Source organism: Lutjanus erythropterus, chromosome 5, assembly GCF_056507025.1.
Source record: "Lutjanus erythropterus isolate fLutEry1 chromosome 5, fLutEry1.hap2, whole genome shotgun sequence".
Lineage (NCBI taxonomy): Eukaryota > Metazoa > Chordata > Actinopteri > Lutjaniformes > Lutjanidae > Lutjanus > Lutjanus erythropterus.
This window is the reverse complement of record NC_139321.1, coordinates 25224185-25236585: the sequence shown is the minus strand read 5'-3', so window position 1 is coordinate 25236585 and position 12401 is coordinate 25224185. Positions and strand designations below refer to the sequence as shown.

Sequence of the window (12401 nt, the reverse complement as noted above, 5' to 3'; positions counted from 1 at the left end):
TGATGTAGGGTTGGGCGACTGGACGACTATATTGTCTATCGGCGATGGGCTGAATCCATCACGATTGCTTTTTTTGGACAACTTTTATGACGATATTTGTCATTTTATTTTGCTAATGTAATAGTCTGCAGAGTGACAGCCTCTTTTCTGCATCTCTCCAGCGGTGCAGTACACACCCACTCAGCCGACTATGAGTGATCTGAGCTGGGTGACGAGTGAGAGGAAAACAGCCTGCAGAATCAGACTTTTTAAACTCTTTCCATGCGGTAAAGTGAGGATTTATTTTGACCAAACCAGAGTTGGTGATTGTTGGAAGAGTGGACAGACTAACAAAGATGGTTTTGGTGAGTTTTACTTGTTTTTCTGTCAAGTTTAAATGAAGTGTGTCTTTGGAGGAGTTAATGAGCCAACTAAGGTCGTCTTAGTTCGGTAACAGAGAGAAACTTGAATTCGTAAGGTGAACGATTGTATTTCTCTATTTAAAATGCAAAGTAAGGGTGAGAACATGTAATTTCTGGACACTTTGTGAATTTATTTTGTCTATTGGAAGCAGCGAATGTACGCAGCATGCGTAACATACTGAATTCGCTGTTTGCTCACATCTCTGAGACCCGAGAGGACGGGAGAAGGTGGGTGGGGGGACGGAGATATCACCAATCACCAATGGATGGGCTGACGATGATTCGTTCGGAAAATTTTAGCATATCGCTCAACTCTAACATGATCCTTACGTGTCCACCGGTGAGAAAAAGCATGATTGATGAGGACCGGTTCATTCCGTATATCTGAGACGCTCTCCCATTCGACAGACAGACATTGTAGTAGTGGGCCCAACACATGTGCCCGAAGGCTGAAGCAGAGGAGAAGCCACAGAGCACACATGGGCAGGGGAAGATAAGAGACTATGTACACAAGCTGCTGGTTTTATTGCTGCAACATAACGCTCGGATAGCATTTTAAACACATTTTCACAAAAACCTTCCAGCGCTGTCCTTCCTACTGTGGAACAGAGCCACGGTGTTGAAATGTGTCATTGGGCCCAATTTCTCACCCAATTTCAAACTGAATGGAGTGAACGGCACTTTAGCGAAAGCAATGAGACTGACCAGGAGGAGACGTGAATGGCAAATGCTGTTGAGACAACCTCCATGACGAGCATCGCAGAATGAAGACACAGTTTAATATGATGGCTCTTGTTAGCTTCTGCATCTATGATCTTCAAACAAGGCTAGGCGGCCGGAGCAGGAGGCCCTCTCCCCCACAACACGTCATGTGGCCACTGGCCCCAGGCCCAATGGTGTGACGGCACACATGATAACACATGATAATGACTCCCACATCAACATGTCAACTCAATTTGGCCCTCCTATAGGTTCTCTTTGACTCGATCAATGCATGGCTTTCCATCTGGTTTCCACTGCTGTCTTCACATTAGAGGTGGAGAGGAGCAGTGACAGGCATTTTTACTAACAGCTCACCACAACTGCCTCCATCAGTTCAACACTATATTTCATTTTCTTTAAGGTCCGGTGTGTAAGACTTATGGGCATTCATTGAGTTTGGCAGAAATGGAATATAATATTCATAAATATGTTTTTATTGGTGTATAATCACCTGAAAATAAGAATCATTTTGTTTTCGTTACCTTAGAGTTGAGATGGTTATATGTACAGAGGAAGCAGGTCCTCTGCTATGGAGGCCACCATGTTGGATCATCATGTTTCTACCGTAGCCCAGGATGGCTGAAATAAAAATTACCAGACATGACCTTTTGTGTTTTCTGTGTTTTTTGAGTTTCTTGTGTTTCTTGCAATCTTTGCGTGTTTTGGTCACCACTGGTTGCCCTACACGCTTGGAAAGGGAGGGTAAAGACAGAAATCTAAATGCCCAAAGTTGCCCCTGTACAAATTGTTTTATTTATTAGTGGTTATCAAATAACAGCCAAGACTAAAGTTAATTGTCATATTTCACCTAGGGCTGCAACGTCTATAAAAGGTCATAAAATACTGAAAAATCTCCATCACAATTTTTCAAAGTCCAAGGTGATGTCTCTAAATGTCTTGTTTTGTCAGTCTTAAATCCAAAGATATTCAGTTTAATATAATAATAAACAAAGAAAAGCAGGAAACTCCATGTCTGAGCGGCTGAAAACAGCATTTTCTGGCATTTTGCATTACTTAAAACATTAATCGATTATCAAAATATTTTAACAGATTAATTCAGGGGTTTCAAACTGGCAGCGTCTTCACTTCGGCCTGCAACGTGATGTCCAAAATATAATATAATCCAGCCGAAATTTTTTGTCAAGTTGTTTCAACTTAAACTATCCCTTTGTATACAATTGAAATAAAAACATACATCTGCTTTTGATGAAAATACAGATAACACTGTCAATGCTCAGCTGTCCTTTTTCATCAGGAGTGTTTATGACCAGTTCGAAGTGACACAAGAGTTGCTGAGTTTATGTTCAATGCATGGATTACTAAAAAAAAAAAAAGTATAGAGACTACTGTTTGTTAAGTGTGACAAAAATTTGTTAGGAATGGAAATAAAAAATGTAAGACTTCAGAAACTGCACTTTCTTGTAGTACCTGAATATTGAAGTGCCCCCCTATGAGGTGATAATACCAGCAGTGGCCCCAAGCCAGTTTGAATTTGAGACTCCTGGTTGAATTCTTCTTTATCATTTGACCAGCCGGGCAGGTGAGTTGCAAGATTTACTTGCCCAAGATGGCATGGCAAGTTACTAACCCCAGGCATGCAGGAAAACCTTATTACTGAGCTCTGGCTGTGTTTGCACGTTCACTGATAGATGCAACTAAACCCTGGTCCTTTAAAGCCACTCTTCCAACAAGTACCCAGTGCATGCTGCAAAGTCCAAAAACACCCTGTCAGATCAGCTAATAATAAAAGCTCCAACACATAAATCAAACCAAGTCATATCAGGTCAATAACTGCACTGTGGCGATAAATCCACCAGGTTCTTACTTTGAAAATCCCATCTTATTGTACAAGTCATTCCGATAAACATCAGCCAGGCAAATTTCTAGCTCGTTAAAATTTAATCCAATTAAAATCCTATTTAAAACAAAGTTAACAAGTGATTCTAACACCTCCACAGAAGCACACAGCACACAGAGGCTGTTATTATTATTATGGGCTGCAGCTCATTATTCTCTAGCATGGCTTGTCTGGCTCGCAGTGTGGCTGACTGGGACATCCAGTAAACATCTGTCATAAGGGGAGCACAGACACAGTAAGCTACTGATCCAGTGACCCGACAGGGCATTCACACATCACGCCTCGGTGCACCTGTGTGTGTGTGCCATGATGATGTTTAGGCCAATTTCTTAAAGAATTTTGTGCATTTATGAATCATTTATTCGCCCTATCACAGTGGAGGGGCCTAGCTGTAAGATGATGTGTTATCCCATTGGGTTTCAATAGCCCATTCATGAATCATTCATTAGTTTGGACTATAGATTATTCCCCTTTATTCATTTCTTATTCATTTTGGGGGGCAGCAGCACTACTCGGGATTCAAAATGACGTCCACACACACACACGCACACACACATACACACACACACACACAGGCCACTGTTTGTCTCCAAAACATGCAAACAGTGCTCCAATATGACCAACCACACGTGGCATCTATATTTGTGTTGAATATGCGAGCCTAACGCGAGCGGCTCCGTGCCTGTGCTGTAAAGAAGTGGGGGTATTTTTCGCAGGGAATGGGGTAATCGATGGAGCAGAGACGGATGAATGTAGGCTACGACAGCTGTCCCAAGGAGGCAGGGCAGGCAGGCAGGCAGGCAGGCAGGCAGCTACTACACCGCATGCTTGGTGTGTGAATAAAATGTCCGATCAGATCAAATCAGGGTTATAATCCAGAGCGTGTATGTGTGAATCAAGCTGTCATGTGCATACCTAAAAGAGAAAGAGAGCTCCTTCTTCAAATACAGCAGCATAATAACGATGAGACTGCCTACCTCCAGAGCGTGTGCGCCCGAACTGCGTTTTTTTCCCCCGCCGCAATGTGCTCCTTCTCAGCTGCTTTGGACAGTATCAGAGATGCGTCTCTTTTCCCCCGAAATGCAAACACTTCCCCTGCATGTCTCCCCCCCACCCTCCCCGCCGCCACCACCACCACCACCACCACCAGCAGCAGCAGCAGCAGCAGCAGCCCGGGCCTCCTCCTCCAGTAATAGCAGGTGGACGCGCCTCTCAATGATGGAGACAGCGCGACTCTCCTCTCCCCCGCCGCTCCATTTTCAATTACGGAAGAATTCGTATTCCAGGAAACGCGCTATCATCGGGCAGCCAGCATGTCCTAATATCGCCTCTTTTCCTGGGACAAACAGGGGCTGTCCGTCGCCTCTCAAACTCCCCGATCCGCGGCGCCCCCTCCGCTTCTCCTCCACCTTTCAGGAGATGCTTGATGTTGCCATTGTCACGGCGTATTTTTCCTACCTATTTTTTTTTTTCTTTTTTTTTTTTTTCTTTTTTTTTTTTTTTGCAGCTGGACCTCTCCCCCTCCTTGCGGGCGGCGCGCAGTCTCGTAGGCGCGCACTTCTCCTTCGCCTGCTCCCCCCACCCCCCCTCCGATTCTTCTCGGGCCGACCTATGAGCGCGCAGCCAGCCGACGCAGGGCCACGCACCGCTTTGACGGACGCGCTGAGCAAATCAGGTAGCCCACTCCAAACAGGACTGTATCATAACAGGGCAACTGCAATGACATGAATAATGAATATGCTACTCATGTTAGTGTGCCTGTGCTGGATGATGATAGGCCCACTCATAACACTCACCGGACTGGAGGCAATGTTTGTAGAGAGGAGGTCTCTGTCTCTCTGCCTCTGTAAAAGAAGAAACATCAGTGACAAATCAATGGGAAATCAATGAAATAGGGGAGACCAGGAGCAAAAGAGACATTCTTTATATTTTTACTCTCATTCTCAGAAATATATTTATGTGCAATAATTAATAGTACACTTAATATATTTTTTTAAGTAAGGATAAGACTATAATATTACATTTAATGCAAGAAGTAGGGGTAATGTTAATTTATTTAATTTTAATAGTCCTTAGGGACAATTGTAACACTGAAAAAAATAGGTAATTACAGCCCCTTCTCATTCCAAAGTTGTCACATATTGGCAATTTGTCACCACCCATTGGCAACTCATACAGACGCAGGGCGCCATTAACACCTGAAAGCAACACTAGGCTTTTCAAGTGACTTAAATGTGAAACCATCCATGGATGTATGAGACGCACCAGACTGGTGACACAGTATAAAGACGGGGAAGTCCACACATGGAGGACGTGGGGTTGACGGAAACCAAAATGTTAATAAAAGTTCTAAGGCACATAACTTAAGGAGCATCACATCACTTCAGTCATCTGGCTTTTGTCTTGTGATTCGCTTAAGTGACACCAGGTGACATACATACTTATTGTAACCCTGAACGGGTTTTGTCCCAAATCTACCCAAGTTATTTTTTGTGCCTAAACTTTGACAAACTGTGACTGTTTCACAGCATTAAGCACATGTTCTGGCCGTGTCGGATACAGCTGCTAATGTATACCTTGTATGTCAGTATGAGATGCTGCACAGCAGTGACACAGTGTTGGTATGCAATGAGTTGGGGTAAGAACGGATTTGTCATGTTAATGTACGGATACAAGGCAAAAGTTTATTTGTTTTTCAGAAAACAAGGAAACTAATGTAGTGGCTAATGATGACTAGTAATTAGATTTTAATTATCTGAATTGAGTTATTTTACATTTAAATTTCTAACAAAAAAGGGCAATTGTAATTGTTAAAAATATAATTGTTAAAACTGCTAAATTAATTGCAGACATAGTAAAATCTTATATGCTAGTTAGCAACACCTTTATTAGCATAGAGCATAAATAAGCATGAATTAGCATAAAAAAATCTGAATTAAAATTTGCAGTTATTTAAACTTTAGACAACAGAAGAAAAATACTGTCCATTCAAAAAGCTACCTTTATAGCCCAAAATACTTCTTTGTTGTTGTTGAAAATAAGTGTCATCATTAAAGCTTGTTTCTGATTGAAAGAATTAAGTGTGTTACAGTTGGCTCCTGTTACAGTTTCCCCAGTCTCCCCTACATTCAAATAATTTGAATTCAAAATACAGTGGGGAAATTTCTGGCTGAATGGTGACTTGATGGATGTGTATCAGTTAATAGTCGGTGGATCCTGTCACATTTTCTGAAGTTACAATGCAGAGTTATGTCAGAGCTCACAGTGCAGCCTAACGATAAACATAAACATGTCAGTCAGTGGATCACAGGCCTGTACACAAACACCAGCATCTGGCTGCACGTGGTACTGTCCTTCAAAATTAATGATTGAGAGCAAAAATCTTAAAATACTATTAGTTTGTTATACTATACATCGTAAATACACATTTAATAGCCTCTCTATTCATAGGCAGACATTGATAGCCTATAAATATGTACATATCTATTGTTTATTAATAGAGTGTTTATAATCATGTTCACTCACTCAGTTTGTCAGTTCCATTCAAATCACTGTGTTTTATTGGCAAGAGTGTCTTGTGAACAATATTGCCAAAGTGTGAAGAGCAATATTAGACCATACAAAGTGCAATACAGTTCATTATCACTATAATAATAATAGCATATAGTATAGATATATAGCTATAGATATACACATATCATTACTACCACAATGACTTAAACATATGCTTATGACTTCTATAACAATGATAAAATTATATAATAAGACTGACAGTCATTGATCTCTTTAAAAAAGAACAGTCTAATATCATACAATTCATGTGATTAGAGTAAAAGGAGAATGCAATTTATAAAAAAAAAATACGATTCATTAAGACTTTAAATACAATAAATACACAAAAAGAGCAAGAAAACTCACTGTTGACTTTGTTTTTATATTCTTATTTTTACTATTATTCATATTATTCTTTATTGTTATTATTCTTTGTATCTTGTTTTGGTTCTGTACTCTTACCTCTCCTGTGTTTCATCCTCACTGCTGTTGCTGCTGTGACACCTGAATTTACAGTCAAAGATTTATAAAGGTTTAATTGTTGATCAAATGATTATCAAGCAAAATATGAAACATCTGCTGGTCTCACAATGTGATGACTCTTTCACATCATCGTACAATAAAAAATCTTTGGGGTTTTTGACTGTCGGACAAAACAAGACACTTGAAGACTTTAAAATGAGCTCTGGGAAGTTATGACCGGCATTTTTATCTATTCCCTGATTTGACCACAAGGTTTGCTGTATTCATTATTGACTATTATTTTCTCCATTCATTGATTAATTTATTGGTTTAAAAAGGCAGACAGCAGCGAAAACTTTGCCATCACATTTTCTAAAAGCCCAAGTTGACATATTTAATCAGCCTGTTTTGTCGGACCTGCAGTCTGTCGCCCAAAGATAATCAGTTTACTATCATAGAAGTAAAAGAAAAAACAAAACAAAACAGAAAACGTTCAAATCTTTACATGTTAAGTCTGTAAGTCTGTGTGTAATATAATAATACCATGGGTGAAGATCTTCAGTTCACAAACACTCTTGGAGCTTCAGCGGAAAACAGCTTCGCAGCCAAATCCAGTACAATTGAAATGAATGGTGACCAGTTTTAAAATGGCTACAGTTGAGATTTAGGCTAAAAACATGGTGTAAATGGTCTCTTTTTGGGTCACATTTTAATGTTGTGGCATATGGACATTTGTACTACACCACACAAGCAGTATGGAGACAGTTTGTGTGTTTTTTGTGTTCTTTTTTTTTACATTTTAAAACTGGTCACCGTTCGCTTCAATTGTACTGGATTTGGCTGCAGTGCTGTTTTCCACTGAAGCTCTGGGAGTGTTTTGTGAACTGGAGATCTTCACCCATCCTCACATCAGCACAGGGGTGAGTAGATATTGAGTGAAATTTCATTTTTGGGTGAACTATCGCTTTAAAGAGATCAAAAGTACACATTTTTCCTTTTACCTGAAAAGCTATTTATTAATCTGGACTGTTCTGGGGTGAGTTGCCACATTCTGGAGTTGTCTGCCCTACCAATGTCTGCCTTCTCTCAAAAATAATGGAATTGGATGTCGCTCAGCTTGTGGTGCTCAATGTGCCACAAAATGCATTTGAAAAATCTTGACAGCAACATCTCTTTCAGGAATCATGACCCAGTTACTCAAGATAATCCCCAGACCTTGTTGTGAACAAGGTTATAAATTGAGAGGTGTGTTTGTACACCAATGACAAGTCTGTGCATATCAATCTGTGGGGTGAATTTGTTGGATGGTTTGGAGCTGGAGCTAAAACAAAGAACAAAGATAAACCAGTTTTAAAAAGATGAACAAAAAAACATTTCAAAACACGCATGTGGATAAGACTGTGTGTTAACTGTTTAAGTTTTATTTTACTGACACCAGGTGGATATTTGGGTTGTATATTAAATTGGGATAGTTGTCATAAACTTCATATCACAAGCCTCTCACTCATGAGTAGATCCCTGCTTCCTACTGTGTGATGATTTCTGGAAAGAGACATTGCTTTTGAATATTCCTAATGTATATATTTGGCAATTTGAGCACCACAAGCAGATTGACATCTAGCCCCATTTACATTGGAGAGAAAGCAGATATCCATTCAGCTGATAGCTCCCAAACTCTGCAACTCACACCAAAACAGTCCAGGTGAATAAGTAGCACTACAGATAAAAAAAAAAAAATGTATATTTGATTTTGGGGTGAACTCTCCATTTAAGTCTATGCATGTAAATAATGAGCACTTGCATGTATTTGTGTTCTTGATCTGCAGTATCTATCTGTAACTCTCTCACACAAACATGCACACACACACACACAGCAGATTACCTTGGAAACAGATGAGTAGCATTTATGTTATTAACTATATTTTCAGTTTCCATGTAAAGTACACGAAGACTCAGTAGTGATTCCATAGTAACAGAAATTATCCCCACGCCTCTTAAAATACCTTTTCAACTGCTGTCATCATCACAGATGTTTCATGGAGGAGAAAAGTTGGTTTAGAGCTTCTCTGGTTGATAACCAAACTCAAGGCTGACAAGAGTATAACATTTTCATGCTGCTATAATTACAGAGTTTCTTCATGTCTTTACAGTAAACAGAGGTAATCATTACTGCAGAGCGATGAGTGTAATATGAAATGATGGGCTCAACCATACAAATTATCACTGAAGATGGCAGCCATCCATCATCTGTGTTTATAAAGCCCTGATCTCCACAGATAATGTCATTATCATAAAGGCTGTCATAACATTTATTGCAGCAAATGTACACCAACTTTCAGATAACTTAAAATATCGACAGTGAACTAAAGGTAAGTAACATATTTAAAATATTTTCACATCAACCTCATGAGTGACTGTAGCTATAAAGCAAATACTCTCTGTAAAATTTAAATAAAATAAAGATGTTTTAATGTAAAAATACAATGCTAAATAACTACAAGGAGTTTTTCACTGGTTATGAAACAGTATCAGTTTAATACTGATGCTGGTCCTCCAAAATCAACACAATATGAAAGTTCCTAACTGCTTTATATTTCTTATTTAGCTGCTTTATATTGGTGCAAACAAATTCGTTTTTAAAACTAGTATTTTTCACTCACTAAATTAACTTTTGCAGCCAGCTGGTGCAAAAAAAATTCTAATACATTTTTAAATGTTTGACTCAAAATGAATTTATTAAAGGTAGAAAAAGAAGGATTTGTCAGTTGCTGTTTGCAAAAATACCAGATATTTGATTAGTGAGACTCATTCCCACGCAGGTGCCATCACACACTTCTGGTGGGTCACTGGAGATGACTGAGAGGGATTATTTTTTTATGAATCTATGCATTGTTTTTTTTGGGGGGGAAACATAGTTTTCCTTTAAAATGCCATAAAGTGTTTATGCAGTTAAACAACCTACACATTCTTCCCCCAAACCAGTGTATATACCATTTATCAACTCTTAAAAAAAAACTCAAAATACAAACTCACCGTTAACAGCTGTTTGCAGTGCACATATTTATAGGATTTAAAAAAAAAAAAACATACTTGATGTAAAGTCAGAAAAAGTAGAAACAAAGAGTGAAACAGTGTTTGCATTTCTGCTTTTCAGAGAAACAGCATCCCTAACAAGTCCAAACAGCTGTCCACAACAGCTGGAAGCTTTGCAGGTCCAAATTCTCTTTACACAGCTGTGAATTCATCATATACTGTCCATGTACCTGTGTTTTTGGTTTTGCAGGATTTCTGTTGTGTATAACTGAATTATATACATAATTTTCTTCCAAAAGCCCCCATGTTATGTTGCCTTCACTTGTTTTACAGTATGGGAAATATAAGTAACTATAAGTATAGTTTTACCTTGCTGATTCTCAGCACAGATAATTGGATCAGTATGTACTACTAGACCAAATGCTCTACACTTCATGAATTATTGGTTAATCTATTTTAGGTACCTGCCTATTATATTTTGTGTCTCATTATTTTCATGACAACAGCCATTCAGTTGAGTTTTCATCATATTAGGTGCGGTAAGACATCTGAAAGTAAGGCAAGACTGAACTTGAAATTCAGGAAAATGTTGAATAGAGTTCATGTCAAGGTAAGGATATGCACTGAAAAGCATTACAAGCCTGTACAGAATGACAGAAGCATATACTGACAGACTTGGCATGGTGATAAAATGTTCTACATTATAATAATAAAGTGAGGCTGAGCAGCTGAAACGTTAATCTGAATTAAATGTGAAAAATGGGCAGATTCTCTGTAACACTGTTTAAAGTTTAAATAAATCGACAGGAGGTGACTCTGGCATTCAAGTCCATGTAAAATTAAAGGCTGTAAGGAGCTGAGAGCTGAATGCAAATGCTGAAATTTCAGGCTTTGACGCTCACTAGGTCTGACAGCCGGTGTGAAATCTCCAATAAGATTATGACAGTCGTAACCTGCATGCATCCATCTTTGTATTAGCATCACCGTGCCTGACCAAACAGTCTAAGAAGGGCCCATTTGGTCTGATTTGTCAGCTCTGTTTGAGATGAGGTGAGCTTGATTCAAAACGCCGTCCTGAAATGTACACTCATTTCATTCACAGAATCCATCTAAAAGTCTTAAAGACCGCTGAATGACAGGGCACGACCAGAACAAACATATATCCTCCTCACCAGGGCCTCGTCCTCAGGCATTTCATCCAGTTTCATAGTTTTTTCTCAACATGTTCGGAGAGAGAAAGAGATTTTTTGCAGCGTCATATACACACCAGGCACAGTTAGGTTTCGGAGAGTTTTGTTTCATTTTATTTCAAAGGTGTTTCATAAATGTGTGACTAATTATATTAGTGGCAAGCACAGCTCTAAACGTGACCTTTCTTTTGGTGATTTAAATTTAAACCCTTGAATAGAAAATCTATCCTAAACTAGAAGTTATTTCTGTACAACTTTACAAAAATACCAGCCTTATACACTATAAAAACAAAAAAGTAGTACTCTTTTTCTCATTTGCCTTTTTGTTGTTTGTCGGGTTGAGTTTGTGTCATTTCATTTTTGTCATTTGATTTATCTCATTTATGCAAAAAAATCTAAAATTTTGCAATGTACATGAAAGAAACAATTGTCTGAATGATGAACTTTTATTCATTGCAGTAATAAAAAAAATAAAGGCAACTTACTTGGTTTTGAAAATATTTTACCAACTAATAATGTTTTGTTGAGATAATTTACATTTCTTCTTAAGATAAACTTAAACCTTTGAGTTGTAGAAACCCCCAAAAAGGTGCATTTCAAAAAACTGTTGAGTAAAGTCATTGAAGTGAAAGTGAAGAATGATTAATAATTTAATGTCTTCAATTGTAAACATTTACAAGTTTTTTGGGGCGCTTTTAAGACTCAGCGATTCAAGTTAATCAAAAGAATAAAAGCAAATTATCTAAAAATAAAAAGATTTTAAGTTGGCAAAACTGTGCCTAGTTTATTTTAAATCTGAATAGTTTGAATTTGATTCAAAACTCAAAAATCTAATGCAGTTTTTTGAGTTTTGTCAACTTTTTTTTTTTTACACTGTAAATAATAAAAAAGGGCAACCTGCCAAATAGTGAGCCCACATTTATCTGTATTGTTAAGCCACAGATCTTATTGTTACTTAACTTGCTTTGTCTTCACCTCTCAGGTTCGTCAGATATATGTTAATAAATTTCTTGCATTTAAACACTGTCGGCATATCTTAATAGTCCAAAAGTTTCATTTGTCATCACATTTACATATCAAATTACCAGATTCAAACACTAAAACTCTCGCAATATTGTTTACCTAGACATTTTCACCATGCAT

The 12401-nt window shown here is 38.4% G+C and overlaps 1 protein-coding gene across 1 annotated transcript in view; it reads right to left on the bottom strand.

Annotated features, from left to right (window-relative positions):
- The window catches only part of nexmifb (neurite extension and migration factor b), an 80705-nt gene extending 76570 nt beyond the window's left edge, over positions 1 to 4135 (bottom strand). The window contains exon 1 of the mRNA XM_084719366.1: positions 3999 to 4135. The gene's annotated coding sequence lies outside the window, so the exon portion shown is untranslated. The remainder of the gene's footprint in view (positions 1 to 3998) is intronic.
- Positions 4136 to 12401: the final 8266 nt, after the last annotated feature.